The following is a 14,132-nucleotide window of genomic DNA, read 5'->3' as shown; positions in this document are numbered from 1 at the left end:
TGACAGAATGTCACTGTTTGTCCTGTTCACATGTACGTTGCCTATGACACAGTGCATATGACTTACCTGGCATGTGTCCACGTGAGCAGTCATATATGCTACTGCTAACTAATCACAGGCACTACACCTTCACATATTCATCTTCTGTTGAACCACCTGCTTTGCTAGGGACGGCCTGCACCTGTCACCCCTGGGCTTTCAGATATTGGCAAAGGCTCTTGCTACCCCCATAGTGCCTATGTTAGGCAAGGCTCAAATGACAAACCCACCTTCATAGGTATCACAAGGGATAAGAAACTAAGAGTAATGCTACCCAACACCAGAAGTCTAAACCTCAAGATGCATGCACCCAAAACTCTCCTTGGCATGGAGAACATCGATATCTGTGCAGTAACAGATGCCTGGTTCAGGGCTACTGAGAGCACACCAGCACTACCAGGTTTAACCTCATACCATGCTTTTCAGCCCCAAAACTTGTTGATATTCATCAAAGATACCCACACCTCCAGGTTGGTGGCAAAGCACCAAGCATCAGAGGCTATCCATGTGCAACTAACAATGGGTGAAACTGCCTTCCAGGTTATAGCCTGCTACAGACCACCCTCCCAAACCCAAGAACTGCACTCGGCTGTCCTGTGAACAGTGGAAATATGAAGGTCTCTCCAAACACCATTATATTGGGCGATGTCAACTACCCAAACATGGACTGGGAGCATGACTCTAGCTCCAACACCCTAGGCCAAAGATTCCTAGAATATATGATCTCAAATGCTATGGAACAACTTGTTACCACTCCCACAAGAAGGGGAAACATACTGGACCTGATCATCACCAACATGGGGACTCTATGCTCCAGACCAGAAGTGTATCCCTCACTGGTAAGATCAGACCATAAACTAATCTCACTGGATAGTCACATCCCGACCCCACCCCCTGCCCAGAACACCACAGTGAACAACTTCTCTAAAGCAAATTCACACTCCTCAAAACTGAGGTGGAAACCTTCAAAGCCCCCGGGCCTGTGGAAACTACAGACCAGACCATAGATTCCTCTATAAACGCATTCTATGGACACCTTCAGGAATGCATGGATCATGTGATCCCGAATAAAACTAAGACCCAATCCTCCAAAGGCAGACGTCCTGTCTGGTGGACCCCAGCCATAAACAAACTACACAATAGAAGGAGGAAGCTACTAAATGATACAGCAAATTCACAAATAGGGAAGGCATCACTGATCAGTATTAGCAAATAACTACAGGCACTCATAAGATTGTCTAAGGCCAGCTTCGAGAGAAATTGCACAGGACACTAAGGATAATCACAAGGCTTTCTTTAGTTATGTTAGGAACCTGGGTGGTAATTCCCAGATATGCTCAGAGGTAGTCCAAAATGTCAATAGAAACACCAAACCCACAGACATTGCCAACATTCTAGCTGACAGGTTCAGTGCAAACTTCTCAGCCCTCTCCACACTGAAAGGGCAAATATGTATCCCGGCAGAGTGCTGCCCCCTGACATCTCAGATGCTCAGGTAAGAGCTGCCCTCTCCAAAGCAATACACACTGCATCAATGGGATGAGACAGTGTCCTGGGCTGTGTCCTACATGACCACCAAGACGTGCTACTACCAAACATAAACCTACTGTTCAATCCCAGCCTTACTACAGGATATGTGTCCAAAGTGTGGCGTACAGCAACAGTGGTCTCCCTACAGAAAGGTGGTGCCTCAATGGATCCTGGACACTATCACCCCATAAGCCACACTAGCTTGGTCTGCAGAGCTATGGAAAGGATCATCATGGACCACATAAATATAGATATTGCGGACCTACAGACACTGGTTCATACCCAGTTTGGCTTTGTTAAGGGCAGATCCTGCCTCTCAAACCTGGTTGATTTCTTTGAAAAGTCACCAAGGCCATTGACGAGGGGAAAGTGGTTCACATAGCCTACCTGGACCTCGCAAAAGCCTTCAAAACAATACCCCACTCGGGCATTCTAGAGAAGCTCACCAGTTTAAATATAAGCCCCTATGTCACTAGATGGATTGCACACTGGCTCAAGGACAGAACCCACATGTTTAGAATTGCTGGAGCCATGCCAGACTCCAAACCAGTTACAAGTTGTGTCCCACAAGGCTCAGTCCTGGGACCTCTCTTGTTTGGTATATATTTATCGGAGGTACAGGCCAACATGGAAGGACTGTGGCTGACCAAATATGCAGATGACTGCAAACTGGCCGCCATAATCGACTCTCCAGCCTACACAAGCATCTTCCAAAGGGGCATCATAGAAAAAGACAACTTGTGCCAGAGCCATGGCCTCCAGCTGAATGCAAAAGTGGGTATAGTCATCCCCTTTGGCAAAAACAAAGTGCCCACAAAGTACCACATAGGTGGTACTCCATTACGTACAGAAGAAGTAATTAGGGACCTGGGGACCCAAGTTGATAGCAATCTCTCATTTGACAACCACGTGGCCAAAGTGGTTAGAAAGACATTGTATATAGCCAACCCCATCATGAAGGGATTCACATCTACATCAGGGGAGGACATCATGCCTCTTTACTCATCCCTCATCAGGCCCATAATTGAGTACAATCCCCCTGTTGGGATGTACCTTACCAGACACGTGCAGCAACTGGAAAGACCCCACAAATACCTCACCAAGAGGATCATAGGGCACAAACAGATGCCATATGCTGACCGGTTAAATAAACCCCAGCTCTACTCAGTGGCATACCGCCTGTTCAGAGGCGATCTGTGCCTAATGTATAACACCATGTCGAACCCGGAATTAATGGGCATGCTTCACCTGAGAATATCCAAATCCCATCGGGATACACGCTTGAGAGACCTGAGCCTCAGCACTGAAATAAATAGGACATGCTGGAGGGACAGATTCATAACCCAGAGGCTCACTTCACTCTGGAATAAAATCCCAGTCCAGTTTAGGCAGAGTCCCTCATTGACTCTCTTCAAGAGGAATCTTGATGAGTGGATGGGACATTGTAGGTTTACTAGGGTATCACTTCTGTGTCACTGTTAGACAGAGGCACAGTATACTAACCTCGGAAAAGGGCATGGCAAGATATATTTACAATGGATGGCGACAGCCAAACACATTCTGGCTAGGTTCTTAAATGCCCTAGGGCAGATTGCCTAGTATGATGCTATGAACCTATGAACCTATGTACCTTGTTCCCCATTGGCCCTATGTGCTGTTAATCACCATGGCAATCACAATACTATGGTAGCATGTTCAAAGGTCAGTTGTCAGTCACCTCTATGCTACAGTTGTGGAATATGTGGGTCATGTGGCAATGTCACAGCTGCCACATATACACAGTCAACCCTCTCCCCTACACATGGACGTACAACACATGTATGAGATGGAACCACATAGCCAAACTGGGGACTAAGCACTCTGAACCCAGTACTGGCATAACCTGTCAGGTGGCATGCAATACTACAGTGACTACAATACCAGTCTGATGTAGACCTACACTGACAGCAATACAAGCACGTGAACACACTGGGCCATTCGTGGAGCCTTAGAATAGCATCCTGCTTGAGCAGCACACACCTCTGCAGCTGGTACACAGGCATACGTTATGCCTGAACACATCACACATAACACATAGCACACAAATCCTGTGTGCCAGTCACAGCCTGTACGGCTAGACAACACACCTGCCACAGATGTGCTAGCTACCTTTACTGTCCAGTACAGTATGGTCATGCTCACCAGGCTGGACAAGGTGAAGGTCACAGTGGAATGCCTGTGGGGCACTATGGTCCACCACATAACACAAGCATACAGGTCAGTCAGAGGCATGGACACATATGACTCAGTCATTGTCCATGCCACATACCTTCTCCTGCTGTACTTGTAGGGGTGCTGACATCATTAGTGTTTAGAAAGGGGAATGTGCATCCTGTAGTCTGTTCTCCTAGTTGCCAAAAGGGGCATTTCCCTTACACACACTAACACCCCTCAGCCAAGCACACACACTTGCAGGATTTAAACCCCTACCTAATTATGTTATGATACTCGAGACGGATGCAGTAGCGGAGCACGCTATTTGCATTACTGGGATGTTTCCTTTCTCCTGCTGTACTTATAGGGTGCTGACATCATCAGTGTTTAGAAAGGGGAATGTGCATCCTGTTGTCTGTTCTCCTAGTTGCCAAAAGGGACATTCCCCTCACACACACTAACCCCCCTCAGACAAACACACACACTTGCCCTTTGCAGGATTCAAATCCCTACTTAACTATGTTATGACACTCGAGATGGACGCATTAGCGGAGTGCGCTATCCGTATTACTGGGAGGAATCTCTTCTCCTGCTGTACTTATAGGGTGCTGACATCATCAGTGTTTAGAAAGGGGAATGTGCATCCTGTAGTCTGTTCTCCTAGTTGCCAAAAGGGACATTCCCCTCACACACACTAACCCCCCTCAGCCAAACACACACACTTGCCATTTGCAGGATTCAAACCCCTATTTAACTATATTATGCCACTTGAGATGAATGCATTAGCAGAGCGCGCTGTTTGCATTACTGGGAGGTTTTCCTTCTCTTGCTGTACTTATAGGGTGCTGACATCATCAGTGTTTAGAAAGGGGAATGTGCATCTTGTAGTCTGTTCTCCTAGTTGCCAAAAGGGACATTTCTCTCACACACAATTGCACACACACTACCCCTCCTCAGCAAAACACACACACTTGCAGGATTCAAACCCCTATCAAACTATGTTATAACACTCAAGAAGGACGCATTAGCGGAGTGTGCTATTCGCATTACTGGGAGGTTTTTCTTCTCTTGCTGTACTTATGGGGTGCTGACATCATCAGTGTTTAGAAAGGGGAATGTGCATCCTGTAGTGTGTTTTCCCAGTTGCCAAAAGGGATATTTCTCTCCCACAGACTTACACACACACCAACTCCACTCACACACACACTGAGCATTTGCAGGATTCAAACCCCTACCTACCTATGTTATGACACTTGAGATAGACGCATTAGCGGAGCATGCTACTCGCATTACTGGAAGGTTTTTCTTCTTCTGCTGTACTTATAGGGTGCTGACATCATCGGTGTTTAGAAAGGGGGATGTGCATCCTGTGGGGAGGCAGATGCTAAGCACACTCTGGCTAAGCTGTCATTCCCTAGGGCAAACAGCCTAGTGTTGACCTCTACATCCATATGTTTAATTGTCAAATGCACATTATTTGTTGCTGATAGACTGTTTGCACGTCTTTATTGCCATAGCATTCCCTGTTTGTATGAACAACTTGTGTATCTGTGGAAGATGTTTGCATATGGGAGGGATCCACTATATCACGTATGTCTCTGTAGTCATTTAACTGTGTGCACTGGGCAGATTGCTGTAATGTGGTTGGTTCCTGGAATAACATGTAAAAATACCAGATATGTGTGGCCAACTGCTAAACTTGAGATTTGGCCTAAGTGTGTGAGCATGCCCAGTTCAGCCTTCCCATGGCATGTTGTCTGACATATGTCTCATTTATCAAAGTGTGTGAGCATGCCAAGTGTGAGCATTCCATATGTTGAACTCTGCAGCACACCACATTTGTGGATGAGTGTGAACTTCAACAAATATCTCCCATTTATGGTTGTGTGTTGTGTGTCATGTTGTGTAGTTACTGTACAACTGCTTTGTGTGTGAACACAACAGGATTATACTGTGCCTGCAGGGTTTGCATGGGATACTTTGCATACAGTTGTCAACATCCTTTCACACTGACCTAACACTGTAGTACTGTATAGTGTACTGGTTCAGTACTTTGACTGTGGTGGACAGTATCTTGGGCTTTAGTCCTATCACTGCTTTACATTTCCATAGTGAGCACAACAGCCTGGTTAGGGGCCAGTTGTGCACATCTGACCATGTTGCATTATGTTCAGATATGAACTACTTAAACCAGGCTTGTCCAACATTGGTAGTGTATTCCACAACATAGGTGTACATTTGCAAACACTAGCGATGTGCCCTAGGCCATTTCTAATGATAGTCGGAGTGTGTTTGTCCTTCGACACACATTGTAAGTGGAGTTTGCCATGACATATGTCATGGTTAGTATACTGTGCCTCTGTCTACCTGTGACATGACAGTGATACCCAGGATAAAGCTACCATCTCCCATCCACTCATCAAGATTCCTCTTGAGGAGAATCGATAAGTGACTCTATTGGTAGCCTGTACTGGGAGTTTACTCATGGGGGGGGGGTGTCTTCTGTGTTATGGATCATGCAGTACAGCTTGTCCTATGTAAGTCAGTGCTGGGGTTCAGGTCTCTCATGTGCATAGCTCACTGCCATTCAGATTGTACAAGGTGCAGCATGTTTATTGATACCAGCTTGGACATGGCTTTATACATCAGGCACAGCTTGCCTCTGGGTGGGCAGTATGGCAGTGTGTGTAGCTGCAGTTTGTTTAATCAGGCAACACATGGCATCTGTGCAAGCTCTTTGATACTCCTGGTGAGGTACTGTTGGGGACTTTACAGTTGATGGAGGTGTCTGCTGAGGTACATCCCACAGGGGCTATTGTAGTCAATTGTAACGCTGATGAAGGATGACTGCAGAGCCACAATGACCTCCCCTTATCTAGATCTGACAACCTTCATGATTAGGTGGGTATATGGTATGTTGCTGTAAACACTACAGCACGTTTGTCCAATGCAGGATATCTATCACCTTGTGTCCCCAGGTCTCTCATTACATGTTAAGTACGTAATGGGTTAACATCTATGTGGTAATTGGTGGGCACTTACTGTATATCCATGGGGGTTGACTATACACTTTTCTGCAATTAGCTTGCTGGCATGGCTATGGCACCAGTTGTCTGTTTCTATGTGGCCCTTTTGTGGGATGCTTGTGTCAGCTGGTGGATCATATATGGTGAGCAGTTTGTAGTCCTCTGCAAACATGTTCAGACACAGTCCTTCCATGTTGGCCTGTACCTATGGGACATATATACCAGATGAGGGGGATCCCAGGACCAAGCCTTGTGGGATGCCAGTTATATCTGGTTTGTAGTCTGACATGGCTGCAGCATGTCTGACCATGTCTGTTCTGTCCTTGGTCTGGTTTGCAACCCCTCTACTGACATAGGGGTTTATATTTAAGCTGGTGAGCATATCTATAATGAACACGTAGGGTATTGTATAGAAGCCTTTGCAAGGTCCAGCTACGCTGTGTGGACCACATTGCCCTCATCAATGACCTTAATGACTGTTTCAATTGAGTCAAACATGTTTAGGGGCAGGATCTGCACTTAAGAAAGCCACACTGGGTAGGGTCCAGTGTCAGTAGGTCCCCAATATCTTTATGTCTGCGGTACATGCTGATCCTTTCCATAGCTGTGCAGACCGAGCTTCTCAGGATTCTGGGATGGTAGTTTTCAGTATCCATTCAGGCAACACCTTTGTTGAGAAGGACCACTGTTGTTGTACACTGCTCTTTGGGTACATATCCTGTGGTAAGGCTGACATTGAGCAGTAGTGTGATTTGGCATTCCATTCGTCTTGGAGTCCATGTTGGACTCAGCCCAGGACACCATCTCATACCATTGCTGCTGTGTGTTTTGCTTTGTAGATGCTGGCTGTTACCTCAGCATCTGCAATGTCAGGGGGCCAGCAGTCTGCTGGGATAGATATTTTGCATTCTGGGGTGGGGGTTTTGCACTGCACCTGTCAGGATGTATGTTGGCAATATGTGTGTGTGTTTGGTATGTTGTTTGTGATATTTGTGTGATTCAGAGCATATCTGTGAATTCCCAACACGGTTCCTACCATCAGTTGTGAAAGCCTTGGGATTATCCTTAATGTCCTGTACAATTTGTATCTTCATAGGTTCATAGGTTCATACTAGGCTATCCACCCTAGGGCATTTGTTAGCCTAGCCAGAGTGTGTGTGGCTTTCGCCACCCCTTGCTATGTGAATATTATGGCCATTTATGATTTGCTTTGCTGTGCCTCTGTCTGGACATGACACAGTAAAGACCCCCAGTGTAACTCTACGATCATCCATCCACTTGGCAAGATTCCTGTTGAAGAGTGTCAGTGAGGGGCTCTGCCTAACATGGAGTGGGATTCTGGTCCAGGGTGTGGGGAGCCTCTGGATTATGTATCTGTCCCTCCAGCACATCCTATTTCATTATTTGTTGAGGTTGACATCTCTCACTCTCACAGCTCCGATGGCTTTGAGTTTTCTGGGGTGGAGCCTGTCCATTACTCCTGTGTTGGGCATGGCCTTGTACAACAGGCATGCAATGCCTCTGTGTAGGCAGTATGTGACTGCATTCAGCTGGGGTGTCTACAGCCAGGCAGCATATGACATATATTTGAGACCCTTTATCCTCTTGGTGAGGTACCTTTGAGGTCTTTCTAACTGCTGCAGGTGTCAGGTAAGGTACATCCCATATGAGGCATTGTACTAGATTATGGGTGTGATAAGAGAACAGTATAGGGGCACAATGACCTCTGTTGACGTAGATGTGAATCCTTTCATGATACGGTGTCCAATGTAGACAGTCGTCCTAGCCACATTGGCAATGTGAGTGTCACATAACAGGTCACTGTCCACTTGTGTCCCTAGGTCCCTGATTACTCCTTCCATACATAATGGTTTACCACCTATGTGGTAATTTGTGGTACCTTGTTTGGTATTTGGTGGGACATTCATACTGTCCAGTGTCTTCAGGACAGCTGGGTGGGGTTCCTGTGTGTGAGAGTGTGGTCTGTAGCATGCTACAGACTGTACAGCAGTCCTGCCTACAGTTAGTTGCAAATGGGTGGACTCCAATGCCTTGTGCATTGTCAGTTACCTGGACATATGGGTGTCTGTGCTGAATATGGATACTCACCCTCCTTTTATGTTTTGTTCCAGGTTTTGGGGCCATGACGCATGATATGTGGTATAACCTGGTAGTGCTGGTGTGCTGTCAGGAGGCTTGCAGCAGGTTTCTGTCACTGCACAGACATTAATGTTCTCCATACTGGGGATGGCCTCGGGAGCATGCATATTGGGGTTTACACATCTGGCATTGGTCAGCATTACCCTTATGTTTCTTTCCACTTATGTTTTCTAGGGTGGTGGGTTATTCTTTTCAGCCTTGCCTACGAAAGGCATTATGGAGGTGGCAAAAGCCTTATCCAATATCCAGATGCCCAGGGGTAACAGGTGCAAGCCATACCAGGAACAGCTGCATGGCTTGTCAAGCATGACATCCCAAGCAGACAGACATTGGATCCCCTTGGAATGACACCAGTAAGTGTGCCACTTGCTATAACTGATCATTCCGTGTTTGTACTGTGGCATCATTCTTGGTAAGGGTAGGATGCAGCAAATGGTGAGTGTCATACCAGCCTGGACTACATAATCAGAGAGCTCATCTATGTCTCTTTTCATGTAGTCTAGGGAGGTACATCTCAGGTCATTCACACCAGCATGGACTATGACTGCATCATATTTCTACTTGCTTTGGGGTGACCTGCATACTTGTGTTATGTGGCGTACTGTGACAGCCTACAGGCAGCTTACTGTACCCTTTCCCTTGTTCAGTCTGGTGAGTGGGACAGCAGTGTGTCTCCCTATGGAGTCACCTATTACAACTGTATCACGCATGTTGTTTCTCCTTCTGGCCTGTGACTGTTTCGCACACCAACTTTGTGTACTATGTGTTGCATGTGCTATGTTTGGAAGTTGTTTGATTGGGTGTCTGCTTTAGAGGCCTCTGTTGGTGTGCTGTGTTTGTAATTTGTGCCTCCGGGAATGTTTTTCTGTGTTTATGTCTTTGGTTTGCAGTTGTGATAGGTCTATGTGGGTCTGTGCTTGTGGTGTGTGTGGTTACCTTCTCCTCCTGACTAGTTTTGGGAGTACTGAGTTGAGGGAGCTCAGCCTCCAGTTTGGATAGATGGTTGCATCTCTCACATATATTTGTATTTCTTGGGGGGAGTTGGGGGTTGTCTGTGTACTTGGGGCAGGTGTAACATTGCCTCAAGATTCACAGATTCAACTTGTTGTGGCTGGCCTTAATGGATTGTATGTGTGGACATATTTCATAGTTTCATAGTTTCATAGTATAGTACTAGGCTATCTGCCCTGGGGCATTTGTAAGCCTAGCCATAGTGATGTGGCTTTTGCCACACCATGAAATGGTACAAAAATGTACAGAATAAATCTAGAATACTGTGCCTCTGTCTAGTAATTGACACAATGAAGGTCCCCTTATATAATAGAATTAGTTTACTGTGCCCCTGTCTAGTAGTGACACAGATGTTACCCCTGGGGTAAACTTACGATCTCCCATCCACTCATCAAGATTTCTCTTGAAGAGAGTCAGTGAGGGGCTCTGTCTAATATGAACTGGGATCCTGTTCCAAAGCATGGGAAGCCTCTGGGTTATGAATCTATCCCTCCAGCATGTCCTATTCATACTTGTGCCGAGGTTTAAGTCTTTAGCTCTCGTGGTCCTGATGGATTTGGATTTTTTGAGGTGGAGCATGTCCATCAGATCCTGATTGGACATGGCCTTGTACGTCAGGCAGAGATCACCTCTGAGCAGGTGGTATGCTACTGAATAGAGCTGAAGTTTCTTTAGTCTGGCAGAATAAGACATATGTTGGAGACCCTTGATCCTTTTGGTGAGGTACTTTTGTGGTCTCTCCAGCTGTTTCAAATGCCGGGTGAGGTACATACCAAATGGGGCATTGTACTCAATCATGGGTCTGATGAGGGAGGAATAAAGGGGTACAATGACATCCTTGGATCTGGATGTGAATCCCTTCATGATGAGGTGTGCAAGGTAGAATGTTTTTCTAACCACTTTGGCAACGTGGGTGTCAAATGAAAGGTCACTGTCTACTTGGGTCCCTAGGTCTCTGATTATTTTTTCCGTACTCAGTGGGTTGCTGTCTATGTGATAATTTGTGGGTACTTTGTTTTTTCCAAAAGGGATGACTATACATTTTTTGGCATTTAGTTTAAGGCCGTGACTACGGCACCAGTTGTCCATTTCAGTGAGGCCTTTTTGTAGGTTGTGTGTGTCTGCTGGTGTATCGACTATGGCGCCTAGTTTGCAGTCATCTGCAAAATTTGTCAGCCACAGCCCCCCCATGTTTGCTTTAACATCTGAGAAATAAATGCCAAACAAGAGGGGTCCCAGGACAGATCCCTGTGGGACACCACTTGTGACTGGCTTTGAGTCTGACATTGCTCCAGCAATTTTAACTTTATGGGTTCTGTCCTTTAGCCAGTTTGCAACCCATCTAGTGACATAAGGGTTTACTTTTAAGCTGTTTAGCTTATCTATGATGCCTGAGTGGGGTATTGTGTTGAAGGCCTTAGCCAAGTCCAGGTATGCTGTATGGACTGCTTTGCCCTCATCAATGGTCTAGTGACTGTTTTGAAAAAGTCAACCAGGTTTAAAAGGCAGGATATGCCCTTTACAAAGCCGAACTGTGTGGGGTCAAGTGTCTGTAGGTCCCCTATGTCTCTCTTTATGAGTTCCATAATGATTCTTTCCATAGCTTTGCAGACCAGGCTAGTTAAACTTATGGGGCGGTAGTTTCCAGGGTCTGTAGAGGCACCCCCTTGTGGAGTGGGACCACTGTAGCTGTACGCCAGTGTTCAGGTACATATCCCGAAGTAAGGCTAAGGTTAAATAGCATTTTTATGTGTGGGTTTAGCTCCTCTTGGAGTTCACGTAACATGCACCCCGGGATACCGTCAGGACGCATTGATGCTGTGTTTTTTGCTTTGTTTAGGGCGGTTCTCACTTGGACATCTGAGATGACAGGGAGATTACATTCAGCTGGGATAAGTATTTCTTCTTTTGGGGGTGAAGGAGGGGAGAAATTTGCACTGAACCTGTCAGCCAGAATGTTAGCAATATCTGTGGGTTCAGTGTATTTTTTGTTGTTGTGAACCAACTCTGAGCATATCTGAGGGTTTCAACCCAGGTTTCTAACATAGCTGAAGAAGGCTTTGTGGTTATCTTTAGTGTCCATAGCGATTTTTCTCTCAAAGTTTGCCTTGGATGTTTTTATGAGAGAACGTAGTTTTCTGCTAATGTTGATCAGAGATGTCTTCCCTTCATGGGATTTCGCTCTGACGTGCAGTAGCTTCCTTCTTTTGTTATACAATTTGTTTATGGCTGGGGTCCACCAGACAGGACGCTTACATTTGGTGGAGAGGGACTTGGATTTGTTTGGGATTGCATGATCCATGCATTCTTGGAGATGTCCATAGAAAGCATTAGTGAAGGATTCGGCATTGTGGAATGTGGTATCCACTGGCACAGCAGGCTTAAAGGATACCATCTCAGTCTTAAGAAGAGTGAAGTCTGCTTTTGAGAAGTTTTTCACTGTGGTCTTTTGTGCTGGGGGTGGAGGTGGGATATGTATATCCAGGGTGATTAGTTTGTGGTCAGATCTCACTAGTGAGGGGTGTGGAGCATTTTGTCCCCATGTTTGTGATGATCAGGTCTAGTATATTATCTCCCCTAGTGGGAGAGGTGACTAGTTGTTCCAGTGCATTTGAATTTATGAATTCCAGGAACCTTTGGGCTAGGGTATTAGGGCTAGAATAATGTACACAATCTATGTTTGGGTAGTTGAAGTCTCCCAGTATGATGGTATTTTGTGATACATTCATATCCTCCAATGTCTTCAGGAAGGCTGAGTGGGGTTCTTGAGATTGGGAGGGTGGTCTGTAACATGCTACCAGTTGTATAGCAGTTTTGCCTATGGTTAGTTGCACCTGTATGGTCTCTGATGCTTCATGTGTTGCTACTAACCTGGAGGTGTGGGTGTCCTTGATAAATATGGACACTCCCCCTCCCTTTGTGGTTCGGCTCGGGTTTGGCGGCCGAAAAGCATGATACGAGGTATAGCCTGGTAGCGCTAGGGTGCTCTCAGGAGCCTTGAACCAGGTTTCAGTTACTGCACAGACGTCGATGTTCTCCATGCTGAGGAGTGCATCAAGTGCCTGCATCTTGAGATTTAGACTTCTGGCGTTGAGCAGCATTACCCTTAGTTTTTTTCCATTTTTGTTTTCTAAGGAGGTGGGTTTGTCTTTTAAGCCTTGCCTAAAAAAGGCACTATGGGGGTGGCAAGAGCCTTAGCCAATATCCAGAAGCCCAGTGGTGACAGGTGTAAGCCATCCCTTGTGAAGCAGCGTGGCTTGTCCAACATATCATCCCAGGCAGACAGACATTGGATCCCCTTAGAATGACACCAGTACTTGAGCCAATTGTTAAAGCTGATCATCTTGTCTTTGTATTGTGGTATCATTCTTGGTGAGGGCAAGATGCTGCTCAGGGTTAGGGTCAGGGTCATACCAGCCTGGGCTACATAATCGGAGAGCTCCTCTATGTCTCTTTTTGTGTAGTCCAGGGAGGTACGTCTCAGGTCATTCACACCAGCATGGACAATGATGGAGTCATATTTGTACTTGCTTTGGAGTGACCTGAGTGCGTGTGTTATGTGGCAGATCCTAGCTCCTGATAGACAGCTCACAGTCACCTTCTCCTTGTTCAGCCTGGTCAGTGGGACATCAGTGTGTCTGACTATGGAGTCACCTATTACTAGTGTATCAGGCAAGGTGTTTGGCCTTAAGGGCTGCGATTGGTCGACACACTGATTTATTGAAGTAAGTGTTGCATGTTTTTTGTTTTGAGGTGGTGGATTTTTGGATGTCTGCTTTGGGAGCCTCTCTTGTTTTGGTAATTTTTTTATTAGAGCCTCCGAGTATCTCTTTGTGTTTTATGTGTTTGGTTTGCAGTTGTGGTAGGTCTATGTGGGGCTGGGATTGTTGTGTGTGTGGTTTCCATCTCCTCCTGTCTGGTCATGCCAGCCCTGAGTTGAGAGAGTTCAGCATCCAATTTGGCTATATAGTTGCATCTCTCACATGTATTTGTGTTTGTTGGGAGGAGGAGAGGGTTGTCTGTGTACATGAGACAATTGTAGCATTGTCTCAAGATACCCAGATTGACCAGCTGAACTGGAGATGACACCAGTAATCTACCACTCGACATGCTAGAATAGTATAAGGGAGTGGTATACCTTTAATGGAAGAGGATATTCACAGGGGTGGTAAG

Source organism: Protopterus annectens, chromosome 5.part0 (assembly GCF_019279795.1).
Source record: "Protopterus annectens isolate FY-2018-M chromosome 5.part0, PAN1.0, whole genome shotgun sequence".
Lineage (NCBI taxonomy): Eukaryota > Metazoa > Chordata > Ceratodontiformes > Protopteridae > Protopterus > Protopterus annectens.
Note: the sequence above shows the minus strand (reverse complement) of the source record.